The sequence below is a fragment of the Coregonus clupeaformis genome, chromosome 2 (genome assembly GCF_020615455.1).
Source record: "Coregonus clupeaformis isolate EN_2021a chromosome 2, ASM2061545v1, whole genome shotgun sequence".
In the NCBI taxonomy this organism is placed as follows: Eukaryota; Metazoa; Chordata; class Actinopteri; order Salmoniformes; family Salmonidae; genus Coregonus; species Coregonus clupeaformis.
Genome location: NC_059193.1, coordinates 4,740,497 through 4,756,679, shown reverse-complemented (window position 1 = coordinate 4,756,679; position 16,183 = coordinate 4,740,497). Strand labels below are relative to the sequence as shown.

The following is a 16,183-nucleotide window of genomic DNA, read 5'->3' as shown; positions in this document are numbered from 1 at the left end:
GATTTTTTTGTTGTTATTCTGTCTCTCACTGTTCAAATAAACCTACCATTAAAATTATAGACTGATCATGTCTTTGTCAGTGGGCAAACGTACAAAATCAGCAGGGGATCAAATACTTTTTTCCCTCATTGTATATTATCTCTGACTGATTGTATATCTACAATCGACTGCTACTGGGTTAGAAAAGTTCTGTCAAGGTGAGATGTTGAGAGGAATTAAAAAATGTTGCCACAATATTGCTAAGATGTATTCCCCGGCTATTCAACTGGCGGCCCGTGGGTCAGATTTGGCCCGTTTATCAATTTAGAATGGCCCTTTGACAGTGGAGTGTATTCATGGATGCCAAGGGAAGCCAGGCTTCCCCCCAAAAATTGACAAATTTAAAAAAAAGTACAAAATTAAAAATTGGTCCTGGTGCACAAAAAAAAAGTGCCAAGGGAAGCCAGCTTGGATTCGACATCACTCCTATCAAATCCCATTGAGAACATACATCATTGACAGAAAAAATTGAATTGTTGCGTCTCGTTGTGTTGTTGTCCTCTGGTGGCTAGCTAGCCAGCTAGCTAAAATTGTCCCTTTCCTAAATCAATCAATTTCAATCAATTTTATTTTATATAGCCCTTCTTACATCAGCTAATATCTCGAAGTGCTGTACAGAAACCCAGCCTAAAACCCCAAACAGCTAGTAATGCAGGTGTAAAAGCAGCCTTGGAGGGAGATAGGAATTTGGACTTGTGGTTTTACTTAATTCTCCATACTGGACAATGATTATAAAGGCAATTCTGATCCAACCATTAATTCATACATTGTTGTGCCCCTGGCCTGAGAGGATGGAAGTTCAATATGTACAGTGGGGAAAAAAAGTATTTAGGTCAGCCACCAATTGTGCAAGTTCTCCCACTTAAAAAGATGAGAGAGGCCTGTAATATTCATCATAGGTACACGTCAACTATGACAGACAAAATGAGAAAAAAAAATCCAGAAAATCACATTGTAGGATTTTGAATGAATTTATTTGCAAATTATGGTGGAAAATAAGTATTTGGTCAATAACAAAAGTTTCTCAATACTTTGTTATATACCCTTTGTTGGCAATGACACAGGTCAAACGTTTTCTGTAAGTCTTCACAAGGTTTTCACACACTGTTGCTGATATTTTGGCCCATTCCTACATGCAGATCTCCTCTAGAGCAGTGATGTTTTGGGGCTGTCGCTGGGCAACACGGACTTTCAACTCCCCTCCAAAGATTTTCTATGGGGTTGAGATCTGGAGACTGGCTAGGCCACTCCAGGACCTTGAAATGCTTCTTACGAAGCCACTCCTTCGTTGCCCGGGCGGTGTGTTTGGGATCATTGTCATGCTGAAAGACCCAGCCACATTTCATCTTCAATGCCCTTGCTGATGGAAGGAGGTTTTCACTCAAAATCTCACGATACATGGCCCCATTCATTCTTTCCTTTACACGGATCAGTCGTCCTGGTCCCTTTGCAGAAAAACAGCCCCAAAGCATGATGTTTCCACCCCCATGCTTCACAGTAGGTATGGTGTTCTTTGGATGCAACTCAGCATTCTTTGTCCTCCAAACACGACTGAGTTGAGTTTTTACCAAAAAGTTATATTTTGGTTTCATCTGACCGTATGACATTCTCCCAATCCTCTTCTGGATCATCCAAATGCACTCTAGCAAACTTCAGACGGGCCTGGACATGTACTGGCTTAAGCAGGGGGACACGTCTGGCACTGCAGGATTTGAGTCCCTGGCGGCGTAGTGTGTTACTGATGGTAGGCTTTGTTACTTTGGTCCCAGCTCTCTGCAGGTCATTCACTAGGTCCCCCCGTGTGGTTCTGGGATTTTTGCTCACTGTTCTTGTGATCATTTTGACCCCACGGGGTGAGATCTTGCGTGGAGCCCCAGATCGAGGGAGATTATCAGTGGTCTTTTATGTCTTCCATTTCCTAATAATTGCTCCCACAATTGATTTCTTCAAACCAAGCTGCTTACCTATTGCAGATTCAGTCTTCCCAGCCTGGCGCAGGTCTACAAATTTGTTTCTGGTGTCCTTTGACAGCTCTTTGGTCTTGGCCATAGTGGAGTTTGGAGTGTGACTGTTTGAGGTTGTGGACAGTTGTCTTTTATACTGATAACAAGTTCAAACAGGTGCCATTAATACAGGTAACGAGTGGAGGACAGAGGAGCCTCTTAAAGAAGAAGTTACAGGTCTGTGAGAGCCAGAAATCTTGCTTGTTTGTAGGTGACCAAATACTTATTTTCCACCATAATTTGCAAATAAATTCATTAAAAATCCTACAATGGGGTTTTCTGGATTTTTTTTTCTCAATTTGTCTGTCATAGTTGACGTGTACCTATGATGAAAATTACAGGCCTCTCTCATCTTTTTAAGTGGGAGAACTTGCACAATTGGTGGCTGACTAAATACTTTTTTCCCCACTGTAGCTAGATGTAGAAGGCTAATGTTAACTAGCTAATGTTGTCCATGAATGGGTTAGGCTAGTGTTTCTCTACAAGTAGGGTGAGTCAACATGTTTTCCTACTTGCACGAACGCACACGCACACACAAGCACACATAAATCAGAACCATGGACAGCCACATCATATTTAGCTTACGTTGATTGGGCTAAATTGTTTTTGGTATCTTTTAGATGTCACTGTATTAGACTAAGCAGAGGTGATTTGATAATGTTGAAATTTTGTAGTTGAAATGGTGCTGGAATAGTGGAGGCAGCTCCTGTTTTCTTTGCGACTTGCTATCCTTGGCTTCCCCAGTGATTATACCCATGCACCACTACTGCCCTTTGATCAATTCTGAAAATAACGTATTTTTAAAGCAAATATTCTCCAATGGAAGAACCTGTTTTCTTGTAGTCCCGCCCATTATCTGCTGTCACTCAATATCACCCAACTTACCAGTTACAGCCAATCAGAGCTGCTAACAGGGTACAGGGTCTGTCTGCCCACCTATCAGCGCTTTCACCACAGATGAGATCACTACATTGCCTGATACACCAGCTTAACTCAGCGGTGAGTAAAACAAAAACAAGGACTCAGTTATGGCGATCATAAACCTTATCCGATCAACATCTAGCCTACAACATCGCTTGTTTCGTAGTCTGCTGAGCATCATGATCTACTTTTACATAATGATGTTTGGTGGCTAAGCAAGGGTAATAATGCTGTCAAGAGAGCAGCCTATGTGAGCTTAGGGAGGAGATAGTTGCTTTTCTCCGGAATTGCCGCCACAAGAAAGCCAACACATGTCTAGCGAAAATGCTTGATGAGGAGTTCGTATCAGATGCATTTTGTTTTTTTGTGACATCTTCAATCAATTTAATGGACTTATTGACATGATTGAAAAACTGACCGCTTTTCAAAATAAATGTGTTATTTTCTCCTCTGATTTGAGCCCAAACAAAACGCTACACTGCGCAACGAGATTTTATGAGTTTTGCACCTCGATCATACCGATAGGGCCATTGCATTTTGGTACTCCAGAAGTACATTCATTTCCAATGGAACGCTGCGTTTGCCTTGCAGCATTGCGTTGCAGAGGCAGTTGCAGTGCATTGGCTTTATCGAACGAATGCATCAAACTGTATGCGTGGAGGCTTGACAGAAATGGTAGCAGAATGAATGTTGAACTTTTGTTGCACACATATCCAGATGATGCTGCGTACCATTTTGCGTAAGAACACTATCGGTGTGATCAAGGCGTAAGTCTCGAGAGAGACTTATTGGCAAAAGCTAGTCAACTGAGATATGCCATTCACACAGTGGCGGTCGGTGCCGCTTATGATTGAGGGAGGTCAATTTTTTTCTTTTTTTATGAGCAAGGCCTTATTTCTATTATAGCATATTGGATGACTGGCATTCATATTCCATTCACCCAGCTCAATGTAACATCGATAGGTTTAGGCTACTACATGATACTCAGTTTCCCTATACCCATCATGAGGTTGCTACAACCTAGCCTATGAATGAAAGTTTACAACGTAGGTGCACAGGTCGAGATAAATTTGAGTAATCAAGGTGACAGACATTGACACATTCAATACCACCTTGCATTCTCTTGCCTGCATCTAGATGATCTAGGGTGTAATTATTAGTCCAACAGTTGCAAACGAGAGTTTTTATTGGACAAATTCAGGTAGCGTTGAAGTCGGAAGTTTAAATGTATTTGGCTAAGGTGTATGTAAACTCAGTTTTCACAATTCCTGACATTTAATCCTAGTAAAGATTCCCTGTCTTTTCCATTAAATTGTTTAACTTGGGTCAAACGTTTTGGGTAGCTTTCCACAAGCTTCCCACAATAAGTTGGGTGAATTTTGGCCCATTCCTCCTGACAGAGCTGGTGTAACTGAGTCAGGTTTCTAGGCCTCCTTGCTTGCGCACGCTTTTTCAGTTCTGCCCACACATTTTTTATAGGATTGAGGTCATTGTCCATTTGGAAGACCCATTTGCGACCAAGCTTTAACTTTCTAACTGATGTCTTGATATGTTGCTTCAATATATCCACATTCCTTCCTCATGAGGCCATCTATTTTGTGAAGTGCACCAGTGCCTCCTGCAGCAAAGCACCCCCACAGCATGATGCTGCCACACCTGTGCTTCACGGTTCGGATGGTGTTCTTCGGCTTGCAAGGTACCCCCTTTTTCCTCCAAACATAAAGGTGGTCATTATGGCCAAACAGTTATATTTTTATTTCATCAGACCAGAGGACATTTCTCCAAAAAGTGTCCCCATGTGCAGTTGCAAACCGTAGTCTGGCTTTTTTATGGCTGTTTTGGAGCAGTGGCTTCTTCCTTGCTGGGCGGCCTTTCAGGTTATGTCGATATAGGACTCGTTTTACTGTGGATATAGATACTTTTGTACCCGTTTCCTCCAGCATCTTCACAAGGTCCTTTGCTGTTGTTCTGGGATTGATTTGCACTTTTCGCACCAAAGTACGTTCATCTCTAGGAGACAGAACGTGTCTCCTTCCTGAGCGGTATGACGGCTGCGTGGTCCCATGGTGTTTATACTTGCATACTATTGTTTGTACAGATGAACGTGGTACCTTCAGGCATTTGGAAATTGCTCCCAAGGATGAACCAGACTTGTGGAGGTCTACAAATTTTTTCTGAGGTCTTGGCTGATTTCCTTTGATTTTCCCATGATGTTAAGCAAAGAGGCACTGAGTTTCAAGGTAGGCCTTGAAATACATCCACAGGTACACCTCCAATTGACTCAAATGATGTCGGCGGGCCCCGGTGGCAATAAATTAACAAAACCAAAAGCTTACCTTGACTTGGAAGAGTTCCACATTTTATGTACTGCAGTGCTAGCTAGCTGTAGCTTATGCTTTCAGTACTATATTCATCCTCAAATCTTTTGATTGGGTGGACCACATGTCAGTTCATGCAGCAAGAGCTCTGGTAGGTTGGAGGATGTCCTCCGGAAGTTGTCATAATTCATGTGTAAGTCTATGGAAGGGGGTGAGAACCACAAGCCTCCTAGGTTGTGTATTGAAGTCAACGTACGGAAACTAGCTGTCCTCCGGCTACACCCCTTCCTCCTCTGAGGAGCCTCCACTTCATGCATAAAATGTTTCTATGTGGGGGAAAAAACTACAAAACAAGACAGAAAATAAAGAAATAGAACAGAATATGATGCTGGTCAACTGAGATATGCCATGCATAAAAGGTTTCCTATGTGTAAATAAAAACAAAAAGATGAAGCTATGTATGTAAAAAGGAAAGTAGAAATGAATTAATGTGATGCTGGTCAACTGTGTCATTAGTACAAATGTCTTCCATTATTTAAACAACTTGATGCACTGAATTAGGCTAATCTTACAGCAATTAAAAATGAACTTTTAGCAACATTTAATTTGAATGAAAGTGCTTTATAAGATTATAATTGTGTTTTTGCATTGATTTGTATACCAGTCTTAAGAAGAGTAATCCCATGTACAAAATGTCTGCTCCCCCTGTAAATAACTTTCTTCAAATCTGGCCCCCTTTTGAATATAATTCAATAGCCCTGATGTAGGCCTTTGCAATTCAATGTCAAACTTTCTCCTTTTTATAGCTTTGGGGTACAAACCAGGAATGTGACTTGATAACAGCATGTAAGCATTTTATCTATCATCCTTTCTATAAATGTATTTTACCAATTTTGTTTTACATTACAAATCTTCAATCACATCATACAGTGCCTTCGAAAAAGTATTCAGACCCCTTGACTTGTTCCACATTTTGTGACGTTACAGCTTTATTCTAAAATGGATTAAAATAATAATAATCCTCAGCAATCTATACACAATACCCCATAATGACAAAGTGAAAACAGGTTTTTAGACATTTTTGCTAATGTATAAAAATAAAACAAACGATACCATATTTACATAAGTATTCAGATCCTTTGCTATGAAACTTGAAATTGAGCTCAGGTGCATCCTGTTTCCATTGATCATCCTTGAGATGTTTCTACAACTTGATTGGAGTCCACCTGTGGTCAATTCAATTGATTGGAAATGATTTGGAAAGGCACACGCCTTTGGAAAGTATTCAGACCCCTTGACTTTTTTCCACATTTTGTTAGGTTACAACCTTATTCTAAAATTGATTGAATTGTATTTTTTTCTAATCAATCTACACACAATACCCCATAACGACAAAGAAAAAACAGGTTTTAGACATTTTTGCTAATTTATGAAAAATAAAAATCTGAAATATCACATTTACATAAGTATTCAGAACCTTTACTCAGTACTTTGTTGAAGCACCTTTGAGAGCGATTAAATCCTCAAGTCTTCTTGGGTATGACGCTACAAGCTTGGCACCTGTATTTGGGAAGTTTCTCCCATTCTTCTCTGCAGATCCTCTCAAGCTTTGTCAGGTTGGATGGGGAGCATTGCTGCACAGCTATTTTCAGGTCTCTCCAGAGATGTAAGATCGGATTCAAGTCCGGACTCTGGCTGAGCCACTCAAGGACATTCAGAGACTTGTCCCGAAGCCACTCCTGCGTTGTCTTGGCTGTGTGCTTAGGGTCGTTCTCCTGTTGGAAGGTGAACCTTCGCACCAGTCTGAGGTCCTGAGTACTCTGGAGCAGGTTTTCATCAAGGATCTATCTGTACTTTGCTCTGTTCATCTTTCCCTCGATCCCGAGTAGTCTCCCAGTCCTTGCCGCTGAAAAACATCCCCACAGCATGATGCTGCCACCACCATACTTCACTGTAGGGATGGTGCCAGGTTTCCTCCAGACGTGACGCTTGGCATTCAGGCCAAAGAGTTCAATCTTGGTTTCATCAGACCAGCGAATCTTGTTTCTCATGGTCTGAGAGTCTTTAGGTGCCTTTTGGCAAACTCCAAGTGGGCTGTCATGTGCCTTTTACTGAGGAGTGACTTCCATCTGGACACTCTACCATAAAGGCCTGATTGGTGGAGCGCTGCAGAGATGGTTGTCCTTCTGGAAGGTTCTCCCATCTCCACAGAGGAACTTTAGAGCTCTGTCAGAGTGACCATCGGGTTCTTGGTCACCTCCCTGACCAAAACCCTTCTCCCCCAATTGCTCAGTTTGTCCGAGCGGCCAGCTCTAAGAAGAGTCTTTGTGGTTCCAAACTTCATTCCATTTAAGAATGATGGAGGCCACTGAGTTCTTGGGGACCTTCAATGCTGCAGAATTATTTTGGTACCCTTCCCCAGATCTGTGCCTCGACACAATCCTGTCTCGGAGGTCTACGGACAATTCCTTCGACCTCATGGCTTTGTTTTTGCTCTGACATACACTGTCAACTGTGGGACCTTATGTAGACAGGTGTGTGCCTTTCCAAATCATGTCCAATCAATTGAATTTACCACAGGTGGACTCCAATCAAGTTGTAGAAACATCTCAAGGATGATCTCATAGAAAAAGGGTCTGAATACTTATGTAAATAAGGTATCCGTTTTTTTTTTTATACATTTGCAAAGATTTCAAAAAAACAGTTTTCGCTTTGTCATTATGGGGTATTTTGTGTATATTGCTGAGTTACATATATATATATATATTTAATCCATTTTTGAATAAGGCTGTAACGTAACAAAATGTGGAAAAAGTCAAGGGGTTTGAATACTTTCCGAAGGCACTGTATATAAGGTCCCACAGTTGATAGTGCATGTCAGAGCAAAAACCAAGCCATGAGGTCAAAGGAATTGTCTGTAGAGCTCTGAAACAGGATTGTGTCGAGGTTCAGATCTGGGGAAGGGTACCAACAAATGTCTGCAGCATTGAAGGTCCCCAAGAACACAGTGGCCTCCATCATTCTTAAATGGAAGACTCCTCCTAGAGCTGATGGAAGCCACTCCTCAGTAAAAGGCACATGACAGCCCACTTGGAGTTTGCCAAAAGCCACCTAAAGACTCTCAGACCATGAGAAACAAGATTCTCTGGTCTGATGAAAACAAGATTGAATTATTTTGCCTGAATGCCAAGCGTCACGTCTGGAGGAAACTTGGCACCATCCCTACGGTGAAGCATTGTGGTGGCAGTATCATGCTGTGGGAATGTTTTTCAGCGGCAGCGACTGGGAGACTAGTCAGGATCGAGGCAAAGATGAACGGAGCAAAGTACAGAGAGATCCTTGATAAAAAACTGCTCCAGAGCGTTCATGACCTCAGACTGGGACGAAGTTTCACCTTCCAACAGGACAACGACCCTAAGCACACAGCCAAGACAATGCAGGAGTGGCTTCGGGACAAGTCTCTGAATGTCCTTGAGTGGCCCAGCCAGAGCCCGGACTTGAACCCGATCGAACATCTCTGGAGAGACCTGAAAATAGCTGTGCAGCGACACTCCCCATCCAACCTGACAGAGCTTTAGAAGATCTGCAGAGAAGAATGGGAGAAACTCCCCAAATACAGGTGTGCCAAGCTTGTAGCGTCATACCCAAGAAGACTCGATGCTGTAATCCCTGCCAAAGGAGCTTCAACAAAGTACTGAGTAAAGGGTCTGAATACTTATGTAAATGAGATCCGTTTTTTATTTTTAATAAATTAGCAAACATTTCTAAAAAACAGTTTTTTGGGGGTCATTTAGGTTATTGTGTATAGATTGATGAGGGGGGAAAAAACTATTTAATCCATTTTAGAATAAGGCTGTAACGTAACAAAATTTGGAAAAAGTCAAGGGGTCTGACTACTTTCCGAATGCACTGTATAATGGACTACCTTTCATAATTTTCAAGAATTTAAAGGCGCCCTCCAGAGGAAGTTGCCGCCCCCCTTTCGTAATTCCTGTCCTAGAGCGGAAATGCTCGTTTAGGTTCCACTGCCAAAAAATTACCTAGGCTCCTAATACAAATTCACAAATTGGGGGTGGGAACATTGTGGTGATTTCCACATGGAGTGGAGAAACAACAACAAATATTAGCTAGCTATCTTGCTAACCTTATCTAGCTAGCTAATGTTATCTGTTGTTGATGGGTTTTTTTTACTACACCATATTCAAAAGATTAGCCAGCTGGCTAGGCTATGGCTGGTTCTGGAGCTGGATTTGTCATAAGCATTTAGGGAATACTTCGCCACAGATGGATAGAGTAAACCAGTATCTTTGACTTTACCATCTATTGTTATCTCCAAAGTTTTGGCATCTTCCATCATTTGCAGCCGTGAATCCGCCATAGAAATAGTTAGAAATAATCAAATGAAACTCTGGTAATAATGGTAAGTATTGAACGGTTTGGGATAGAGACGCATTTCTTACATTGTAATGGACACGCGGTGCAGCCTTTGGTATGCTGCTGGCAGGCAAAGAATGTCAGCCCATGCTCATGGTTCTCACAGGGGAAGTGAAATGATAGGTTACAATGACTTTGCTAATGATGCACGCCGCAAATGATATCAACACCCTGGCTCGTGTTCATATACAGCGGCATCACACGGCGAAACAAAGGATTCCCATTTATTGTCATTGGAAGGAAAGCGGTGAGAAGCGGAATGGGAGGGGAAGCTGAACAGGGCGGGACATAGTTGGAGAAAGCTGAACTTTATGAAAATCCTCCTCGAGAACGCGGCCAGAGCGACCAATCCAAGCTCAACATAGCTTCTAGAACCTACTGGATTGGCTGACAATGGCTGTTGATACTAATGATGGGAAGTTCGGCTCTGCAATAGGTAAGCAGCTTGGTTTGAAGAAATCAACTGTGGGAGCAATTATTAGGAAATGGAAGACATACAAGACCACTGATAATCTCCCTCGATCTGGGGCTCCACGCAAGATCTCACCCCGTGGGGTCAAAATGATCACAAGAACGGTGAGCAAAAATCCCAGAACCACACGGGGGGACCTAGTGAATGACCTGCAGAGAGCTGGGACCAAAGTAACAAAGCCTACCATCAGTAACACACTACGCCGCCAGGGACTCAAATCCTGCAGTGCCAGACGTGTCCCCCGGCTTAAGCCAGTACATGTCCAGGCCCATCTGAAGTTTGCTAGAGTGCATTTGGATGATCCAGAAGAGGATTGGGAGAATGTCATATGGTCAGATGAAACCAAAATAGAACTTTTTGGTAAAAACTCAACTCGTCGTGTTTGGAGGACAAAGAATGCTGAGTTGCATCCAAAGAACACCATACCTACTGTGAAGCATGGGGGGTGGAAACATCATGCTTTGGGGCTGTTTTTTCTGCAAAGGGACCAGAATGACTGATCCGTGTAAAGGAAAGAATGAATGGGGCCATGTATCGTGAGATTTTGAGTGAAAACCTCCTTCCATCAGCAAGGGCATTGAAGATTAAACGTGGCTGGGTCTTTCAGCATGACAATGATCCCAAACACACCGCCCGGGCAACTAAGGAGTGGCTTCGTAAGAAGCATTTCAAGGTCCTGGAGTGGCCTAGCCAGTCTCCAGATCTCAACCCCATAGAAAATCTTTGGAGGTAGTTGAAAGTCCGTGTTGCCCAGCGACAGCCCCAAAACATCACTGCTCTAGAGGAGATCTGCATGGAGGAATGGGCCAAAATACCAGCAACAGTGTGTGAAAACCTTGTGAAGACTTACAGAAAACGTTTGACCTGTGTCATTGCCAACAAAGGGTATATAACAAAGTATTGAGAAACTTTTGTTATTGACCAAATACTTATTTTCCACCATAATTTGCAAATAAATTCATTAAAAATCCTACAATGTGATTTTCTGGATTTGTTTTCCTCATTTTGTCTGTCATAGTTGACGTGTACCTATGATGAAAATTACAGGCCTCTCTCATCTTTTTAAGTGGGAGAACTTGCACAATTGGTGGCTGACTAAATACTTTTTTTCCCCACTGTATGTTCTATTTTGTATTTTTCTGCACACAGAAGATAGATAGATAGTTGGTGGTTGAAGCACGTCTCCGGAGCAGCTGAGCCAGAGGAGCATGTATTACTCCTGCTGTAGAATTCATTGTGGCCAGCAGGTCAAACTAACGACTAAAATCAATGAGTCACAAAAAAAAACGGGACTCTCAAATGTCATGACTCTCCTGACAGTGGATCAAAGGACCCATCAGCTAGGCAAATGTTTGAAGATAACCAGACCCCCTCTCTCCCACAGAAGAGGGGAAGGGGGGGCTGTGCCAGTCTTGACACCTTAACGCTGGGTCCTAAATTTAAGCAGGAGGGACCTTTCCCTCTCTGCCTTTCAGTACCCACCAAAGAAATCTCTTTGTTACAGAGACTCTTCCTGCCTAAAAACTCTAACGTCAAAAGATTGGACATTGGAACATAATTCCTGACCTCTAAATGTTTGGAATGGTCAGTGGGGATCTAAAGAATAATCATTTTATATTGTTTATTATTTTATGATGGCATTAAGAATGGTATCAATAAATAACTGTAACTCGGAAGGTGTATATATTCTTTCTATCAAGTTTACATCTAAATGTTGTATAAAATATATGATTAAGTATGAGAGTATTTTGGTGAAGATAGGAATGTGATTTTAGTCTTCTAATGAGATAATCATTTTTCATATAAACTATGCACAGTGACTAGCCACGCCCCGAGTGACATCAGATATCGTGTCATCGCGATGGAATGCCCCTTTTACCCAGAGGGCAGAAAAAGCCTTGAAAAACAAAATCAACCTTTAGACCAGAAAATGTGAGAGTGGCGACTGCACGTTTAGAATGGTTAGAACTTTGAATCAGAGACCAGCCGACGTCAAGCGCGAGCTCACATTACAACTGGTTGAACCTCTACAGACCAGCCGACATGCAGCGGGAGCTGAACGTTACAAATGGTTAACACTCTAAGACTAGGAAACGTGAGACGTTAGTCCACACATTTGAAATGGTGAGAAGAAGAAACTCACTAGACCAGTCTGCAGCTGGCATGTAAAGTAGTCTAGAACTTTCACTAAAGATACGAGTTGGGAAGGACAATCCCATCTTAGAATAGTTACTTCAGATGTACCAACGGTTGTCTAACGAACACTCCACTCGAAGACAAGCCGAGTCTCACCGAAGTGGGATAGGACACTCAAAACCTTTTTGAGAAAGTGGTTCAACAGAGAGACGACGACCAAGGACAGCTACACATAAATATGCATTGCATTTCTTATCCGAATGAGCGGTGGTTTCAAAATGTCACGATAGTTGAATCTCTTTGTCACTCCATTTCCCTCTCTTTCTGATTCCTCCATCTTTTTATAATCAAACAGTCATGCTATTGGTAGTCCAGTCCACTAGGGACCTGTTTTCATTGTATTACGTTAGTAATCAATAACCTATACCGTGTGTGTGTTTATGTATTCTGTGTTATATTATTTAGTTAGTTAGTAAATAAATAATTAATTTGTGTATTGCTGATTCATCAATAAGGTTAGAGTTCTTGCAGATATCAAGGAGTATGCAAAGTTCAGAATGAGACTGATGAGGTAATAATGATTAGTTTCGTGACTGTTATTGATGTGTATATATATATATATATTGTAGTGACCCGCACAGACAGCTGTGTGTTATGTGTTAGGCTAGTAGATGGTTGTGTTGTACCTACCAGTACCCAGTGTTCGCGGGGTCCGACATGTCAATCAACCTGCCATCTGCCAATCACGGGAATGCCTGGAATGTTCTGATGCCGGGCATCCTGGCGGTTGGCGGAGTGGCGTGGAGGGGGGTTGGGCAGGGGGATGGAGCATTGGAAGTTAAGACCAGGTTTAGCCTTTGTTCTCTCTCTTTTTACGTCTGGTCTTCACAAGAGAAGGTCGCGATTGGCTTGTGGGTTATCTTTCATTTATTTGGCGTGGGCTACGGCCAAACAGTAGCCTGTGTAAAGTTGGTTTAATAAACCGTCCATTCGTAAACTCAATCCTCTGTCTGGACAGTTGTTCTTTTATGATCTAGTCAGGTCATTACAATATATATATATATATATATATATCTTCTAAGAGTTTAATTCGGGAGATGGTAACTCGTTAAACAACTTCATCCGTTGTGCCCCAAATTCCTAATGAGTTAATTGTTACTTGATTAATTTAATCGAGTGACAATTAAACATAGTTAGTTGACTCGATAAATAACAGTCATCAGATTAATGAAAGTAACGTCACGACACAAGTCAGTAAAAAAAGTTGTTCAAAAAGAACGAATCGTTTGTGAACTGCACATCGCTAGTTGATACATATCAGTACCTAGCTTGCTTGATGGCTTGTTAAAATCCACGAGGGCGAAGCTAGCTAGGCGAATGCCGTTTGTATAGTTTTGGCCGTGAGTGCATCGGACAAGAAACACTAATACAAATGTAACAACAGCACAACAACATAGATAAACAAGTTCCTTGAATTTTCTTTCGCTGGTGCCTTTTCATTATATGATAGACTCGTGTTTTTTTAGCTGCACCAATCAAAGCAGTGGAGCATGTAGCGAAGCCAGAGAGGAAGAGGTGAAGCGAGAGGGTTTACTCTGTCCAAATTCTGTAATGCAAAATATGTAAACATTATTAAAGTGACTAGTGTTCCATTATTAAAGTGGCCAGTGATTTCAAGTCTATGTATATAGGGCAGCAGCCTCTAATGTGCTAGTGATGGCTATTTAACAGTCTGATGGCCTTGAAATAGAAGTTGTTTTTCAGTCTCTCGGTCCCAGCTTTGATGCACCTGTGAACAGGCAGTGGCTCAGGTGTTGTTGTCCTTGATGATCTTTTTGGCCATCCTGTGACATCGGGTGGTGAAGGTGTCCTACAGGGCAGGTAGTTTGCCCCCGGTGATGCGTTGGGCAGACCGCACCACCCTCTGGAGAACCCTGTGGTTGCGGGCGGTGCAGTTGCCATACCAGGTGGTGATACGTCTGGTCTTCACAAGAGAAGGTCGCGATTGGCTTGTGGGTTATCTTTCATTTATTTGGCGTGGGCTACGGCCAAACAGTAGCCTGTGTAAAGTTGGTTTAATAAAACGTCCATTCGTAAACTCAATCCTCTGTCTGGACAGTTGTTCTTTTATGATCTAGTCAGGTCATTACAATATATATATATATATATATATATATATATATATATATATATATATATATATATATATATATTGTAATGACCTGACTAGATCATAAAAAGAACAACTGGGCGAGAGGTTTGCTGATGTCAACATGTGTCCCATGGTGGCGGTGGGGTTATGCTATGGGCAGGCATAAGCTACGGACAATGAACACAATTGCATTTTATCAATGGCAATTTGAATGCACAGTGATACCGTGACAAGATCCTGAGGCCATTGAAGGAGATGTGTTGCGCTGCATAACGCAAATGGTGATCAAACCAGATACTGACTGGTTTTCTGATCCACGCCCATACCATTGCCAAATATGGATCTGTGCCATTCACTTTGAACTGGACTGTGTTTACAGAATGAGCAGTCATGAGTAGATGTGCTTGTTTTGAGATCAAATCCAGAGCTGTATGTTGCCACGTGTGCCACATTTCTTCATATCCTTTGCTAGTTAGTGAGTTATTAGCACAGTTATAGATCATTTGTAGTCAGCAATGGGGGAGTGATTGCTTCCTACAAAAGCACAAAAACGTGTACATTTCTAGACATATTTGAAAGTCAGGTAAAGAGCTTTTTTTGTCTTAAAGGAGCAGTGTTGTATTTTGAGACTGGCTTGAATAAGCTAAGTAGCCAATAGGCAGATGGTAGCATAATTTGTCTGATTCTCTGTAATAATGGTATAATGCATTTTATTCTGTAAATTGTTTTTTTGCATCAAACAACACAACATTGTCTGAAGGACAAGTGGATAAACAGGTTAATGTCAAGCCCTGCATTGAACACAACACATTGGCTGCTACTGTAGGCTGAATGATAGAACAGCTATTGCCATGTTAAAATGATAAAATGTTATGGGATGCATTTTCGCAATTGTTTTTGATGGTAGGCCACTCTGGCAGACCTACATTATGATCAAATAGCCACAGTAGCCTACTTGACCACTGTCTGAAACTGTAACTTGAAGCGGGTACAGCCGCAGTGTTCACAGTAAACATGTGCTGAAAGTTGCACAGAAGTTTCACAACGTTCAAGTTTGCGCAGCAGACCTAAAATTTGCTCAGTGCTGGAAAAAAAAAATAGAGGGAATATTGCTGGTGGTATATCTGGCCTATACATTATTTATGCGTTGAAAACATTGATTTTATTCAGTTTTCTATTTGAATCTACGGAAAATGACAATGCATTAGTTCAGCTGACAGTGTAGAAAGTAGATATGCTATTGCCTCTAAGCACTTACCTTATAACCTGATGTCCTGCAGGTTTTCAGTGCTGCTAATTGTTGATTAGGTAAATACTCTCGGTCAAGCATGCATTATCCCAGTCAACGATTAACGAATGTTGGACACTTCTCCTACACCGTTTAGGTAAACTTGCGAAGTGAAGTAATCACTTCCTACTTGTAGCATTTGACAGGAGGATGTCGTTTCCGAATGTTGTATGCTGCCACTTGGTGGTAAATGACAAGCATTAACCACAACAATGTGTATCATATGCGCCTACAATTTCATTAAGACTTGGCCAAATGATTAAATATTAAAGCATTAGACCTCTCACTTAAGGCTTCAGTCATACAACAGTTATACTTAAATCCGAACTGGTTCTCTAGCAAATGAGTAAGAATGTCTCACCCTATGTTCAAGAAAGGCCTTTTTCACTTCATTCAGATTACAATCTCGCACTTTCAGTT

The 16,183-nt window shown here is 41.7% G+C and overlaps 1 protein-coding gene across 2 annotated transcripts in view; it reads right to left on the bottom strand.

The window, feature by feature from the left end:
- LOC121586307 (transmembrane protein 106B-like) overlaps positions 1-15,883 on the bottom strand; it is a 36,032-nt gene extending 20,149 nt beyond the window's left edge. For both annotated transcript variants that reach the window (XM_041902904.2, XM_041902912.2), the window contains exon 1: positions 15,734-15,883. The gene's annotated coding sequence lies outside the window, so the exon portion shown is untranslated. The remainder of the gene's footprint in view (positions 1-15,733) is intronic.
- Between the last annotated feature and the right edge of the window lie 300 nt (positions 15,884-16,183).